This window comes from Pomacea canaliculata, linkage group LG3, assembly GCF_003073045.1.
Source record: "Pomacea canaliculata isolate SZHN2017 linkage group LG3, ASM307304v1, whole genome shotgun sequence".
Taxonomy (NCBI): domain Eukaryota; kingdom Metazoa; phylum Mollusca; class Gastropoda; order Architaenioglossa; family Ampullariidae; genus Pomacea; species Pomacea canaliculata.
This window is the reverse complement of record NC_037592.1, coordinates 40,532,518-40,547,214: the sequence shown is the minus strand read 5'-3', so window position 1 is coordinate 40,547,214 and position 14,697 is coordinate 40,532,518. Positions and strand designations below refer to the sequence as shown.

At 38.0% G+C, this 14,697-nt stretch overlaps 1 long non-coding RNA gene across 1 annotated transcript; it reads right to left on the bottom strand.

Annotated features, from left to right (window-relative positions):
- Window positions 1–8,177: 8,177 nt before the first annotated feature.
- LOC112558766 lies at window positions 8,178–11,554 on the bottom strand. The gene is made up of 4 exons (XR_003098230.1): window positions 10,184–11,554; window positions 9,784–9,857; window positions 9,163–9,276; window positions 8,178–8,695 (listed from the first exon to the last, which is right to left on the bottom strand). It is a non-coding gene; the product is annotated as an uncharacterized LOC112558766 (long non-coding RNA).
- Between the last annotated feature and the right edge of the window lie 3,143 nt (window positions 11,555–14,697).

The window sequence follows — 14,697 nt, the reverse complement described above, 5'->3', positions numbered from 1 at the left end:
GGCTGTATTCCCAATAAACCGTTTCATTATCTGGGCTTGTTTTATGTCTTAAAATATTTCAGATTTATAAGTAACATTAAACTGACATTTTTTTTACGGCTGACAGCACTTAGAGAGTAACCCCCATACCATGGTAGCATTACAAATGTACATTGTACGATTTCAGCCCTAAATTGAGTACTATACAAATGAACATTTTATTATTATTCAGGCGAAGATAATCACGCGAAAATAGTTTTTGAGTGCTGTGTTTCTGTTTCTCCGTTAACTATGCTCCTTAAAACAGAAAATAATAAGGCAGGTTGGCACACTACATAATGTTAGTAAAACCGTGGTAAACTTGTTTGTTTACTATCCAGAGTAGGGAAATGTATTACTTATCATAGCACTAGATTTAAACGTGTGGCTTGACCTTGTACAGAGTAATTGTTCCCATTGTTCACACGTATCCTCGCACACTGTTTTCTCCTAGCTTGTGCCCGATTCTGAGTACAGCCCATGTTTTGGCTTTGACTGCGGTGAGCGTGTCTGTGGGTGTGACGGCGTTGTCTCCCCTGCGTCAGTGAGAGGTTGACAGGTCGCACGCTGCTTCTCTCCAAGTTTGTCGACTTTCTGCAGTGCAGAGATCATTATGCCACACTCTTGTGAAATTACAGCTACTATTAAAAAGAAGAAAACACCTTATGGCAGAGGGAAGCTGATCGCGAAAGGCGCAGTGTCAAAGAGCACGAGCTGCAAGATGGAAGTATTATAAAACGAAGCCTGAAATGAAGTGTGACGAACCACATGGCGCTGATATCGTCGAAACGGCAAGGACTTTTAGTTACAGCAATTGTTTGTGATGGTTTTGTTGATTTAAAAGATACGATGACATCTGGTTCTGTACAAAACTAACGATTGGAACGACTGACGAAATAGAAGACTGTGGGGCAAAAGAAAGCTTTGGGGAAATTTTTAGGATCAATTTGGCCGCCTTTTTTTTAGCTTAGGGGATACAGCTTTTAAAATTGAGAAAATAAAGTAAAGCCGGTTGACATCGGAATTCCCCATTTATCGCCAGAAAATATTCCTGCTCTCGATTATTTGGAGTTGGAAGAGCGAGGGTATAGTTTGATTATGTCATATGGTTGTCTTACATTTAAATAACTTGGTTATACAGCTATATATGAACAAATTTTCAACTGTTGTAAATGTTCTTAGCAATCACCACAAAACAAAGGAAATCAAGGAAGTTAGCACGATTCCTATTAACGTTAGTGAAGCTACGATAGTGCATCATCCAAAGCAACAAGTAAAATTGATATTAAGATGTCCATTTGTGACAAAAAAAAAACCCAAAAAACTGTTGCCAAGCATGAGGCATATATAGACCTGGCATACACATAAAATTTAAAAATATCACAGGAGATAGTTTTCACTCAGGTATTTAAAGTCTACAATTTTATTTAAAACTGAGTAAGCTTCATAGAAAATGTAAGAACGGGTTAGTATGACCATTACTGTGGCTGAAATATTTGGTAAACATCCATTTGCCAAATTCAGTGTCTGATGGTGTACATAAGGGAAGAGGCGCATTTTATTGCTTGTATCTTTTATCATTTTTCCATCACAAAATCCCCCAGTTTTCATATATGATGTTTATTTTTAAAATATGTAAAGTTTGAGTGAAAATGTTAAACTAATTAAAAAAGTATGGCATGCATGATAATTTTTATCTATTCATACTAATGTCATTTTAAGTAGATATTAAAATTTTCAGTGACATCCTTTCTCAGGCATAGAAAATAATATTGCAGGCTTGAGTGCCACCATTTACTTACACGCCTAAGACAGATTAGATGAAGCACATGCTCATGAACATTTAAACTAGGTTTTAATCTCTGTACATCTACGCATTTCTGCAGAACTTGATTTTGTGAAAAGATACTGTAGTACCACTGTAGCAAGAACAATCTTTACTAAAAGACCTTGTGTAACATAGAACAATCTTTACTAAAAGAACTTGTGTAGCAAGAACAATCTTTACTAAAAGACCTTGTGTAACATACCTACATGCTAAAGAAATGTGGTGTCACAGATTTTAAAAGTAATGGCCTTAGAACAATTGCCTTGGTCTAAAAGTGGTACCTTTGCATATCTCAGTGCATCAAAAAGCATGGTCCATGGTTGTTACTGTTGCTATCTCTCCTGACTAATGGTGCCACATATTTAACTGTTCACCGTTACCGCACCCGAAATGTTAAACTTTTATGCTGCTGCTGTTTTGCACATCGAGCTCTTAACAAATTTCAAATCCTTTTGTGGTCTGTCTTCCTGGATGCATATTCAGCGGCCTTGGTAATGTCCTGCAGATTAAATAATTTGTTTTGAAGTTTAGTGAAGATTTCTGATAAGTGGAGGAAGTCTTACAAAAGCCAGTTACCTATGGCCTGGTGCTTAACTTCTTTGCCATCCTTATCCCCTAACACAGCTAGTGAGCAAGACGAAAGTTAATGCCAACTATAACCACTGCATATGCTCCCTGCCATTTTTGCCATTCTCTGAGAAACCTCTTCTGTCATATGGAAGGGAAAATTCCATTCTGGGTTTAATTTTTTATTATTTTCTTTTCTAGTGTTTTTATAAGACTACTAATAAGTTACACACATTTAACTGTAATTGTTTCTTTTGCAGGACGATGAAAATGGGCGTTTACATTTTGCTGATGAGAAATCAGCTACGAGAGATTGCAGTACTTCAGTGGACATCTGTGAACCCCGACTCTGTGAAGAAGGGCTGTCACCATTGAAAAAGAAAAGAGTTTTGGGGCCCAGCCAGTCACCTACATCAGGCTTAGAGAAGTTGCAATCAACTTCATAGAAAGCTCAGAAGAAGCTCGAAAGAGCAATAATGAATATCTGAACTATGGATTAACTGTTTCTGACAGACTGGCTAAAATTCAAAGTACAAGGCGCCTTTCTGTGCTGAAACATAAAATCGATACACTTATTCATAAAGCACTGATGCAGGAAATGCCTGATAAATAAATGTGTTTAACTTTGTCTTTGAGTTAATGTTGTTTCTTCGAAGTGGATGAGATTACAGGTGAATGAGTAAATGAAATCTTGGGGCGAGATTGTCAAATGACTTATCTAAACCGTGCATTAGCCGACAGCATTGATATTCTAGCTTTTCGTGACCATTATTTATTCGAAACAACATTTCAACCTTTCTTTTCAGTTGTTTCTTTGTTAGAATTTTAAATGGCTTGACCTATCTGGCATTAAATTTGCTTAGTGTAGACTCAATTCCAAGAACATTGACATGAAACAAGTTTGTGATTTACATGGGCAATTTCAACAGCCAGCTTGGCAAATATCGTATAAACATATTCTGGTTGCATTTTATGACAAAGAGGTGCAACAAATGTCTTTTACTTAATCACACCTGGATTTGTCAAAAAGTGATGAAACGGCTTTTCCCTAAAAATAGCATCTGCTTGAGCTTAATTTGAAAAGATGCTTTCCGTAGTAAAAGAGAACAGACCAGATGCACCGTGCGGTTGCTGTATGTTCTCTTCTGTTGAGTGAACTTGGTTTGGACTTTTATTTTCTTAACTTCAGCTGAGGCTTATAAATAAATTTCAAATCTGTAGGGTTGCATTCCAAATGAACTGTTTCATTATCTGGGCAAAACAAAATCTCTTCAACAATACCTGAGAGATATTTCGTTTGACTCAAAGACATTCACAAATTTGCTGAATTGAGAGTCATATGCGCTGTTACAAATACTAATACAGTGATACCTCGGTTCTCGAACGCCTTGACTTTCGACCAAATGGCGGTGAGGACGTCTGAAGTTTTATTTTTTATGGGTATTTTTTTTTTTTACGTAAATAATCATATTCTATTCTGAAAATTAAGTCTTGCTTTTTTATGTTCTTTAAAAGTGCATTGCCCGTTTAACATCTGGGTATGTTGCACTAAGGAGGCTTGCAGCTAACCTTTTGGAATGGCAACCCGTCATGGTTAATGTAAGAAGTATCTGTAACCCTCTCAACACTGCAATCTAGTGCATAGGCATAGGCATCTGCATAGTTCTACTAAGAAAAATGCATGAGTGTGTCTGAGCACAAATAAATGATTATAATAATGTGTAGTGAAAATATTTAAAAAAAATAGTTTTCTGTAGCCCTTTCCTTTATTTTTTTAATATGGGCATATTGTGTGCCACCATTGTCACTACCAATGACAGTATGGTGTGCCAGATATCTTTTGGTGGATTGAGAAAGTTGATAATGTTTAAGGCTAGCCTGTGTTTATTTAAGACCCGACTTAAGACATCTCTTTCCTCTTTGATTTCATGACACTCCAAAAGCACGTGCTGTGAAGTGCTAAGCCTATCCCCACATGTGCATGAAACAGGGTGTAATCTATATTTAGTGAAATATTTCCCGCCAAGCCTCATTCTGGCTAACTTGGATTGGTGGAGCCTATTAGCGCCAAAGAAAATCAGAGTAGTACTGGGATGTTCATCTATCAGTCTCCTAGTTCCTTTACCTTCAGTCTTGTACTTCTCATTCCATTGTAATTTTATTGCTGGTTTTATAGCTATTCTCTCCGCTGGTGAAATCGAGATGTTTAGGGTAGCAATCTGATGATTGCTAGTTTAACTGCCCGTTTGGCCAGTTTATCGGATTCCTCATTTCCTTTTAACCCAATATGGGAGGGAACCCAAAGGAACCTGACGTCTCCATTTTCGGTGGTAATCTTGTTTATGAGGGACAATATTTCATAAACAATGTCTAGTCTGTCTGATGATAGATTTTGAAGAGCCTGAAGTGCTGACAAGGAGTCTGATAGTACTAAGAGCTGTTGTCTTGTGGTGTCTCTCAGTTTGAGATGTATATTCTCAATGGCTGTCTATATAGCAGTCACCTCAGCTGTGAAAATGGAGGTGTAGGTCGGGAGTTTGATGGAAAGGTTTATGTAGTCAGGACAATAGACTCCGAGCCCAGTTGCTAATGTTTCTGGGTCGTGGGAGCGATCTGTGTATATCTGCGTGTAGTCCTTGTAGATGGTGTCCAGTTTGAGTTTGATCTCTGAAGTCTGTCTGTCCAGAGCAACGTTAGATTGCCTAACTTAACTAACTACTCTCCCTCTAATCAATCAGGCCATTAGCAACGCGGTAACTAAGACGACTGCCTAGCGATTCTTCGTGGAGTCCATGCCGACCAATCATAATCTCTGTACCGTGTGGTCGGCATGGCTCCCACCTCAATCGGCCGCAGTCGCCGTAGTTACGCCTATGACGACATTCTCTACGTAAAACACGTCGAATGACGTGAAATAATCTGCGTGGCGATTGCGTCTGTGGGGGTGACGGCGTTGTCTCCCCTGCATCGGTGAGCCGTTGACAAGGTCGCACGCTGCTTCTCTCGATGTTTGTCGCCTTTCTGTAGCGCAGTTCATTATGTCTAAAAAGAAGAAAAGACCCTTTGGCGGAGGAACGCGATTGCGAAAGGCGCTGGGTCGAAAAGCAGCGGCTGCACGATGGAAGCATCATAAAGCGAAGCAAGAAATGAAGTGTGACGAACATGTCGCTGATATCGCCGAAACGGCAAGGACTTTTAGTTACAGCGATTGTTTGTGATGGTTTTGTTGATTTAAAAGATACGATGACTTCTGCCTCTGTACAAAACTGACGATTGGAACGACGGACGAAATAGAAGACTGTGAGGCAAAATAACTCTTTGGGGAAATTTTTAGGATCGATTTGGTCTCTCTTTATTCACTAGCTTAGGGGGGAGACAGCTTTTAAAATTAGTTAACCGAGAAAGTAAATCAAAGCAGGTTGACAGCGGAATTCCCCATCTATCACCAGTAAATATTCCTGCTCTCGATTATTTGGAGTTGAAAGAGCGAGGGTTAGGGCTTATGATTATATCGTATTATGGTTGTCTTACATTTAAATAACTTTGTATTGCTTATGCAGCTATGAATATTTACAAATTTTAAACTGTTGTAAATATTCTTATTCTCATTACAAAACAAAGGAAATCAAGGAGGTTGGCATGGTTTCTATTAACGTTAGTGAAACTAAGATGGTGCATCAGCTAACGCTACAAGTTAAATTGATGTTAAGATGTCCACGTGACCCCCCACCCCACCAAAAAAAAAAAAAAGTGCTGTTGCCAAGCATGAGACAAATGGATCTGGCATACGTTAAAAAAATTTTTAGTTGCTAGTTTTGCCCAGTGCTGCTGACACAAAGATATCACAGGAAATAATTTTCCACTCTGGTATTTAAAGTCTACAATTTTATTTATAACCGAGTAAACTTTAGAAAATGTAAGAACAGGTTAGTATGAACATTACCGTGGCTGAAATATTTGGTAAATATCCATTTGGCAAGTTCACTGACTGATGGTGTACACCAGGGCGTAGGTGCATTTTACTCCTTGTATCTTTTATCATTTTTCCATCACGAAACCCCCAAGAGTTTTCAAACATGTTTTGTTTTGAAAATATGTAAAGTTTGAATGAAAATGTTAATAAAACTAAAAGTATTGCATACATGATTATTTTTATCATTCCATACTAATGTTACTTTCAAGTAGATCTTAAAATTTTGAGTGACATCCTTTCTTAGGCACACAAAATGAGATTGCAGGCTTAAGTGCACACCTTTCATTTACCTTCCTAAAACAGATTAGATTCCTAGTTAAGGCCAAATATAACCACTGCATATGCTCCTTGCCATTTTTGCCATTCTCAAAGAAACCTCTTTAGTCATATGGAAGGGAAAATTCCACTCTGGGTTTAATTTTAACTATTCCCTTTTCTTGAGTTTTTAGTAGACTAATAATAAGGTTACACACATTTAATAGTAATTGCTTCTTTTGCAGGAAGATGATAATGACAACCCACGGGGTGAGCACAACGTAACTTCCTTTCCAGCAGGACATTCCCCAACAAGAGGAAGTGCGTGTCAGAATTGTGAAATCCATGACAGCAAGCTACAAACTAGTCGTTTACATCTTGCTGATGAGAAATCAGCTATGAGAGCTTGCAGAACTTCAATGGAAATCTGTGAACACCGGGCTCTGTGAAGAAGGGTTGTCACCATTGAAAAAGAAAAGAGCTTTGGGGCCCAGCCATTGGCCTACATTAGGCTTAGAGGAAGGTGCAATCAACTTCATAGAAAGCTTAAAAGAAGCTCGAAAGAGCAATAATGAATATCTCAACTATGGATTAACTGTTGCTGACAGACTGGCTAAAATTCGAAAGTGCAAGGCGTCTTTCTGTGCTGAAACATAAAATCGATACACTAATTCATGAAGCAATGATGGAGGAAATTACTCATAAATAAGAACATTGACATGAAACAAGTTTGTGATTTACATGGGCAATTTCAACTGCAAGCTTGGCAAATATCATATATACATATTCTGGCTGTATTTTATGACAAAGAGGTGCAACAAATGTCTTTTACTTAATCACACCTGGATTTGTCAAAAAAAAAAGTGATGAAACGGGTTTTCCCTAAAAATAGCATCTGCTTGAGCTTAATTTGAAAATATGCTTTCCTTAGTAAAAGAGAACAGACCAGATGCACCATGCTGTTGCTGTATGTTCTCTTCTGTTGAGCAAACTCAGTTTGGACTTCATTTTTCTTAAGCTGAGACTTCTAAATAAATTTCAAATCTGTAGGGTTGCATTCCGAATGAACTGTTTCATTATCTGGGCAAAACAAAATCTCTTCAACAAAACCTGATATTTCTTCGTTTGACTTGAAGATATTCACAAATTTGCTGAACTGAAGAGTCATATGCACTGTTACAAATACTAATACTCTCCTTTGTAGATTTTCTTCTTCCCATGGCAGGTGAGGACATCTAAGTCTTATATTTTGAAAATTACGCATAATTATGCGCTCTGGATATTATTTTTGAACGCACCTAATCATAATGAAAAAGTCTTGCTTTCATGTTCTAAAAAGTGCAGCCTGTTTTAACATCTGGGTATGTTGCACTAAGGAGGCTTGCAGCTAACCTTATGGAATGGCAACCCCTGCCATGGTTAGTAAGAAGTATCTATAACCCACTCAACACTTCAATCTAGATCTGCATAGGTATTGTTCTACTAAGAAAAATGCATGAGTGTGTTCGAGCACAAATAAATGATTATAATAATGAGTAGTGAAGAATATTTTTAATTTTTCTGCTTTCTGTAGCCCTTTCCTTTATTTTTTTTTTTGTAATATTGGCATATTGGATCTAGCAAGCACAACAATTTTGTTGCTAAAAGGCCTTATATGTGGGACAGGACAACTTTTGAGTATGTTTTCATCTGTGAAGCCTTCCTGCCTTTTTCCAAATTTTGTTTCAAGCTTTAAAGAACAATCCTTTTTGAAATACCTCCTTCAGCTTGGTGGAATATGTGGAACTATCCAGTTTCAATAAACTTCAGGAAGCAAACACAACAAATTTGTTTTGATTTGCACGTTTTACTAATTCTCAGTTAGTCCCCTTAGGTCAAACAGGAATTTAGTTGAGGCAATACAAATGTTAGGACTGTATCATTTCTGTAAAGCGCTCTGACCAAGTCATTGGAAAAGCACTATATAAATCATTATTATTAATCATCACTGGTAAAGCAGAACCATCATCAGGTGCTGAAGTCTCTACTTCATATGGTGTTCCATGTATCACTATCTGCAACAGACAATAATGGTAAAAATGACACATTTGCAGCATGGTTGTACTTCCAAGCAATGAGCAATTTCAAAGCACAAGGTAGAGAAATGAGTGAAAGTGAAAAGACGTGTGTGTCGACATAGTTTTCGACATATCAATATGATTCCATAGCTTCAGAAATGGAATAATCTATTATTAGCGACATCTTTATTACTGTTTGGTGACAGCCCACTGATGTGATCCACGGAAGGATTAGGGTGGGAAGCAACAGGTTCATTTAGTTTCTTGAAATTACCAATAGTCAATTTACTATTATTAGGATCCCTTTGCCATATTCTGTACAACATTTTTCATTATGCATTTAAATTTTTAATAAAAAAGAAAGATAAAAACAACGATAAAACGTTTATATAATATAAAAGTTAAAAATCTATTTAAAAATCTATAACAGAAAAAATACACTTTTAGTACAAAGAGCAGACAACCTGAGCAAACGTCAAACTGGTGATGATATGATGTGACATGCTGCAGGTGGTCAGATCTTCCGGCCTGGGAACCTGCAGGTGACGCATATTCACAAGGATGAAGGCAGAAAAATCCTGACGGTAAAGTAAAGGAAATTAATGTTAGCACCAGAATGCAAAATACAATAATTTCTATAGTTTTATATAAAAATAATTCTATCAATAAAAATTTCTTAATACATTATGTTGAAGACATTTGAAAAATAACTTTTGTGATGTAAGAAACTGCTAACACAAAATAAATATTAAAATTACCATCTACATATACTCTTTCCAACACAAACTAGCACATACACAATATGCATCTTTTTCCTAAATATTATACCAACAAGATTTATTTCAGTGTTATTACCATATTTTTAACCCAGTATTAAAAACTAATTTATTAAAGTCTATACTAAATTTGTTATCTGGAATCTATACTAACAAACTGTGTAAAGTGATGTAAAAGGTTGACAGCTGTCAGAAAGTGTCTTCAGGCATAGTATTAAATAGTGGAAATAATGAGCTATGAAGATTCTGATATGAAAAGATTATCTAATAAAATTTTTAATTTTGACACAATGGAAATCATACACATACCAATTATTCCCCACCGATGCTGACGAATACAGAACTACAGGAGTCTAGGCTTTGGTTCTCACCTAGAAGAATTACTAAAGGGAAAAAAAGAGAACATTTGACATATTATAGAAATGGAGAACTGCATGGCTGAAGGAAAGGAACATGCTATTATATTAAGCATGTTATTTATAAATGTGTGTGTGCATGAGCGTGAATGCACATGGTATACTTTTTGTGGTAGTGTATCATTTGGAAATCTTGATGGCAATTAAATAAAAGCACACTCAGTAAAAAAAAACTTATAGATTACACAATATTTCCTTCACAAACAGTCTTACTTGAGAACCCCAGTCTTTTTTCCCTCCTTTTCTTCTCTTCCCCACATGCACATATTTAAAAATGGGAAAGGAGAACATACCTGTAACTGTAGGTGGATGTCTGACCATTAGTAACCCTCAGCTGGAATCAGTGACACTCATCGGTAAAGAGCTCTTTCATCACACACTTGAAGAATATGCTTAGATGATGACTTTTTTTTTTCATCTTCATGTCATTTTCTAAAGTACAATATTGCTTTATCACTCTCACAGATGGCATGTATGTCATGGTGTACACTTAAGACACCTATATTACCAACTGATGCTTTTGTGTGTGAGTGTTCGTTTCACTTCCTTTTGTGGAAGTTACTAACACAGGTGGCGACCGAGAACGCCCTCACACTTACACCTGCTGATCCCGAACCTCCGTCATCTGCTGAGCCAAGTGAGTACTAAATGATTCTGGTGCCAAAAAAAAGTGGGAGGTAAAGAGATATAACACAAGACTTCTCAGACTTGGGAGATGATTGGGGAGTTTGTGTACGGAGGAGTAAATTTTAGGGCTGACAAATATTTGGTTACTTTCAAAAAATGTTCCCTTGACTCACCGACACCAAGCTTAGTAGTTTTAACTTGCTAGTTAAAAAAACTTTTCCTTTTGTTACTATATGTATTTGTGGCTTTCGCATATACATATAAATGCAAACAGTTGCATTTATATGTGAACGAATATGAATATCTAGCTAAAAGTTTTTTTTCTATAAATTTTGAATTCCACTCTCCTTAGTAAGTGACTCTCATCATAGGGAGACTGGGTGGGTTTAGTGCCGTTAAGGCATAACGTCTATAAATTCCATTATCGTACTGTACTTTTATCCAGGAGAATTTACGCTGAAAGAATCAACCATGTTTTTCTCTGCCTCTTAAGTGAATTTCATAATCAGAATACACTTCTTCAACTTGCGCTGTAGACATCAGATTCACATTTGTCCGTAGGGCAAACGTTCGCCAAGCAGGAAGGAAATCGTTTTCTCTACCGCCCCTGTGTCGGTGAGCGGCCATGTCTACATCGCTGTACTCAAGAGAAGTGTCATCCCGATACTGGATGTTTAGGTTATTGCGCAGCGACAGTATGTCAGAAGGCTGTGTGCTCTGCCTAGCTCGATGTAAATCAACGACAAAAGGATAGTGGCATGGAGGGGTTTCTTGTTCAAAGAAACTATTATTTCCCGTCAGGTGGATGGGGCTGGGTGTTGTTACACCATCAGGATATATCGCTCGAGATCGGATTTTGAGACGACACATCGTCTCAGGTAGGATTCTGTTGGATGCCATGTTTGTTTACATAACAAAAAGCACCAGAAACAAATAATACTCACTTGGCTCGCCGACAAAGGAGGTTCAGGGAGTCGACTTCGTTAGCTCACAGGGCGCGTTAGCGTTAGCTCAGTGCAAGTCACAGGACTGACGATCGCGCCGTTTGAGAGCACTTTTATACGCCCTGGGGGCGCTGCAGTCGTCGCTTGTTAACCCCTTATGTCATGTTGAACAACGTTTTGGCCCGCCTTATTTAAAAACAAGGGTCCAATGCATTACGACGCCCTTGTCATAAAGACACCAACCGGACAGGATAAGGTTAGCAGACAACACAGTAGTAATTTTATAAAACACGACTCACGTGTTGTATACAAGTCCTTTTAATTCTCTCACTCTTACAGCCGGTCGATAATAACTCTAATTAATGACCCATCATCACCGTCCCTTCTCTTGTTGTCTCCCCTGTACCAAGTAGCCATCCCCAGCACACCAAATGTATCTATCCTATTATCACGTACATGTCACTGGCGTCTTGACTGAGGTGTTAAAATACCTCATTCAAATTCTTTACCTGTATTCTTACTTTTTTTTTTGTTTTTAAATCGAACATGGGGTAAGACATTTACCCATACCATGTCAGAATGGAAAGTTAGATGTTACAAATTATCGAAAGAAGAATAGCAGACTGCTAGTCATCTTGTTATTTATGTTTATATTTTCGCATAAATCACTGTATATGCTTCTTCACTATTGGTATCACGCGGGCGCACATGGAATTCATAAATCTGAGGCTTTTAACGCTTTTAAAGGGTTAACACCGACGTCTCCAAAATTAAGAGTTTGCAAATGTTCACGGAAATGCTGATTAGGAAGTGAATTCGACACCACAAAGATTAAAAATGTTGTTCATGACCAAACTTTCATATGTTCAGCTATTCATAACAGTCGTATACAAAACAACACATTGATCGGTTCATAAATTAACTCAGTTTTAGTGAAGTCTACCTCTAGTTGCATGATAAGCATCGGTTGTCGCTTTAGCTCCCTCCAAACACTAGTCGATAAAATCTACAAAAATACAATCAACACAATATCACAAAACACGATCGACAAGGCGGCTTCTAAAGTTACCTGAAATTACTTCGAGCACACATAATTCATACGAGATTGATCGTGTATTGAGAAGTGAGCAGTGTCAGCATTATTAATAGCTTTGTAACCCTGGCAGGGCCTCTGTGGGGTTTCTGAGAAATAACCTTTCCTGGAACATCGCCAGCGCAGCTCGACCCGCAATCTCGACCCTGTTATCTCACAGGCTGACACACGCATCAAATTCGTTAGGATGCTACTGATTAAATGTTAATTAAACGTTTTACTGCATGATCTACCACGATCGACGTAAGAGAAAAAAATTATACTGTTCCTTCACTTTACTGGGTTATTTGCAGGGTTGTCCATGGGACATATTTTTCTATCCCGTCCCATCCCATCCCATGGCAATTTATGCCTGTCCCATCCCGTCCCATCCCACGGGATGTTTCCCATGGGATTCCCATGGTATTAACAATCCTGTGGACAACACTGAAAACCACTTTTCGGCTTTTGTTCTATAATTCCTGCTACTTCACATACAATAGATGATTCAGAGGAAAGATTTAAATCCTTGATGAATGAAATAACAGTAAATTTATTTTGCAATATCAAGTATCGACTACCATGGGAAATACAAATGTGTGCTGTCCCATCCCATCCCATCCCATGGGACGTTTCCTTTGGGATTCCCATTCCTATGGACAACACTGGTTATTTGTAATGAGTACTCTGATATCATCAAGGCTGTAATCAGTTCGTCTGTAATAAACCTCGCTTTTTTATTCAGCCATTATCACTATGAGTGTGTGGTATTCATTACATAGACTGCATCTACAAAACTTAATCGTTATGGTTTGTACATACTTCATAGACTTTTCAGCATGGCACCGCTTAGAAAATGCACCACTAGGATATTTAAATTCTGTATTCGAGACGTCCGCAGACATGAAAGGTAATGATCACACTACGAGCATATACCTCTTGGGTGTTTGCCATAAACGTTTGAACACCTGTACTACATAGTGCCCCTGGCTCCTTCCCGCACGCGCACACATCGAATACGAGTTAAGACATGCACAGAAAAATTAATTCTTGACATTTCACGTCACAAACGATCAATGACCAGAAGAGCCAACAAAAACACTTGGGTAGATATCAATCGTTATATACACTGAGTGCCCTTTCATGCTATGAGCTAGTAAACTGTTTACATTTACTGGATTCGTTTCTTTTCTTCTCTATGAGCCGTGTCTCAATCAGCCAATGTTCTTGAATTGGAAATTACATAGTAGATGTGTTGTGGCACCTGTGTTGAGACATGTCCTACCGGAAAAGTTCCATCAGCTCCCGTCGGGCCGCCAGGTCTGGGAAGGAGTGGATCAGCTTTTTCTTTATTTAAAGTAATAGTAATACATCCGTGAAACTGTTGAGTCTATGAAATGTATTTAGCAAATATGTATGTATATGAAAGATAAATTTATTCACTTTCAATGGTTTCATAGAATAAAGAAGCGCTTAAAGAGGAATTTTTACAATTAGAAGAAAATTACCTTCAGTTCGGTTTAATCTGTCTTGAGTACAGATGTCTTCTCTGCAACCAAAGATATTGTGAGCTTGAAGGTAGCTCTGTCCTCTGTGTATTTGAGTGATCTACGAAATGTTTATACTTTGTCACACTCTCATCACTCTGACAAATTGCTAACAGATTTTCATGAGGTCATTTCAGCTAAACTCTCAGAACCACTCTTTCGCACTCCCCCTTTTCTCCGTCTCTCTCTCTCTCGCTCATAATACCTGTTCAAGAAAGGAATCTCGGTCCAATATTTTATACATGTGTTCAATGAGAGGGACCTATAAATATTCGCCAGTATATATCTTTATTGTTGTAAATTCAGCAGTTACCAGTATTGTAATCTCGGACATCAGTAGTAATTTTTTAACCCTTTTTTTGTTGTTGATTTTTAGAAGGTAAAGTGCTTCCACCCGAAGGTGATTTAGCAATGTATTTAATGGGGGTCTTGGGGGAATGTGGGGAATGTAATTTTCTTTCACCGCTTGCTCGCTCTCTCCACTGCTGTACTTATCACCCTCTTAGGACTATATACAATGTACAAAGAGTACATGGAAACATCGAGTACCATGTAGGCCAGACCTGGGCAAAGGCCGGCCCGCGGGCCTGATCCGGCCCGCCTCCTGTCTCTGAGCG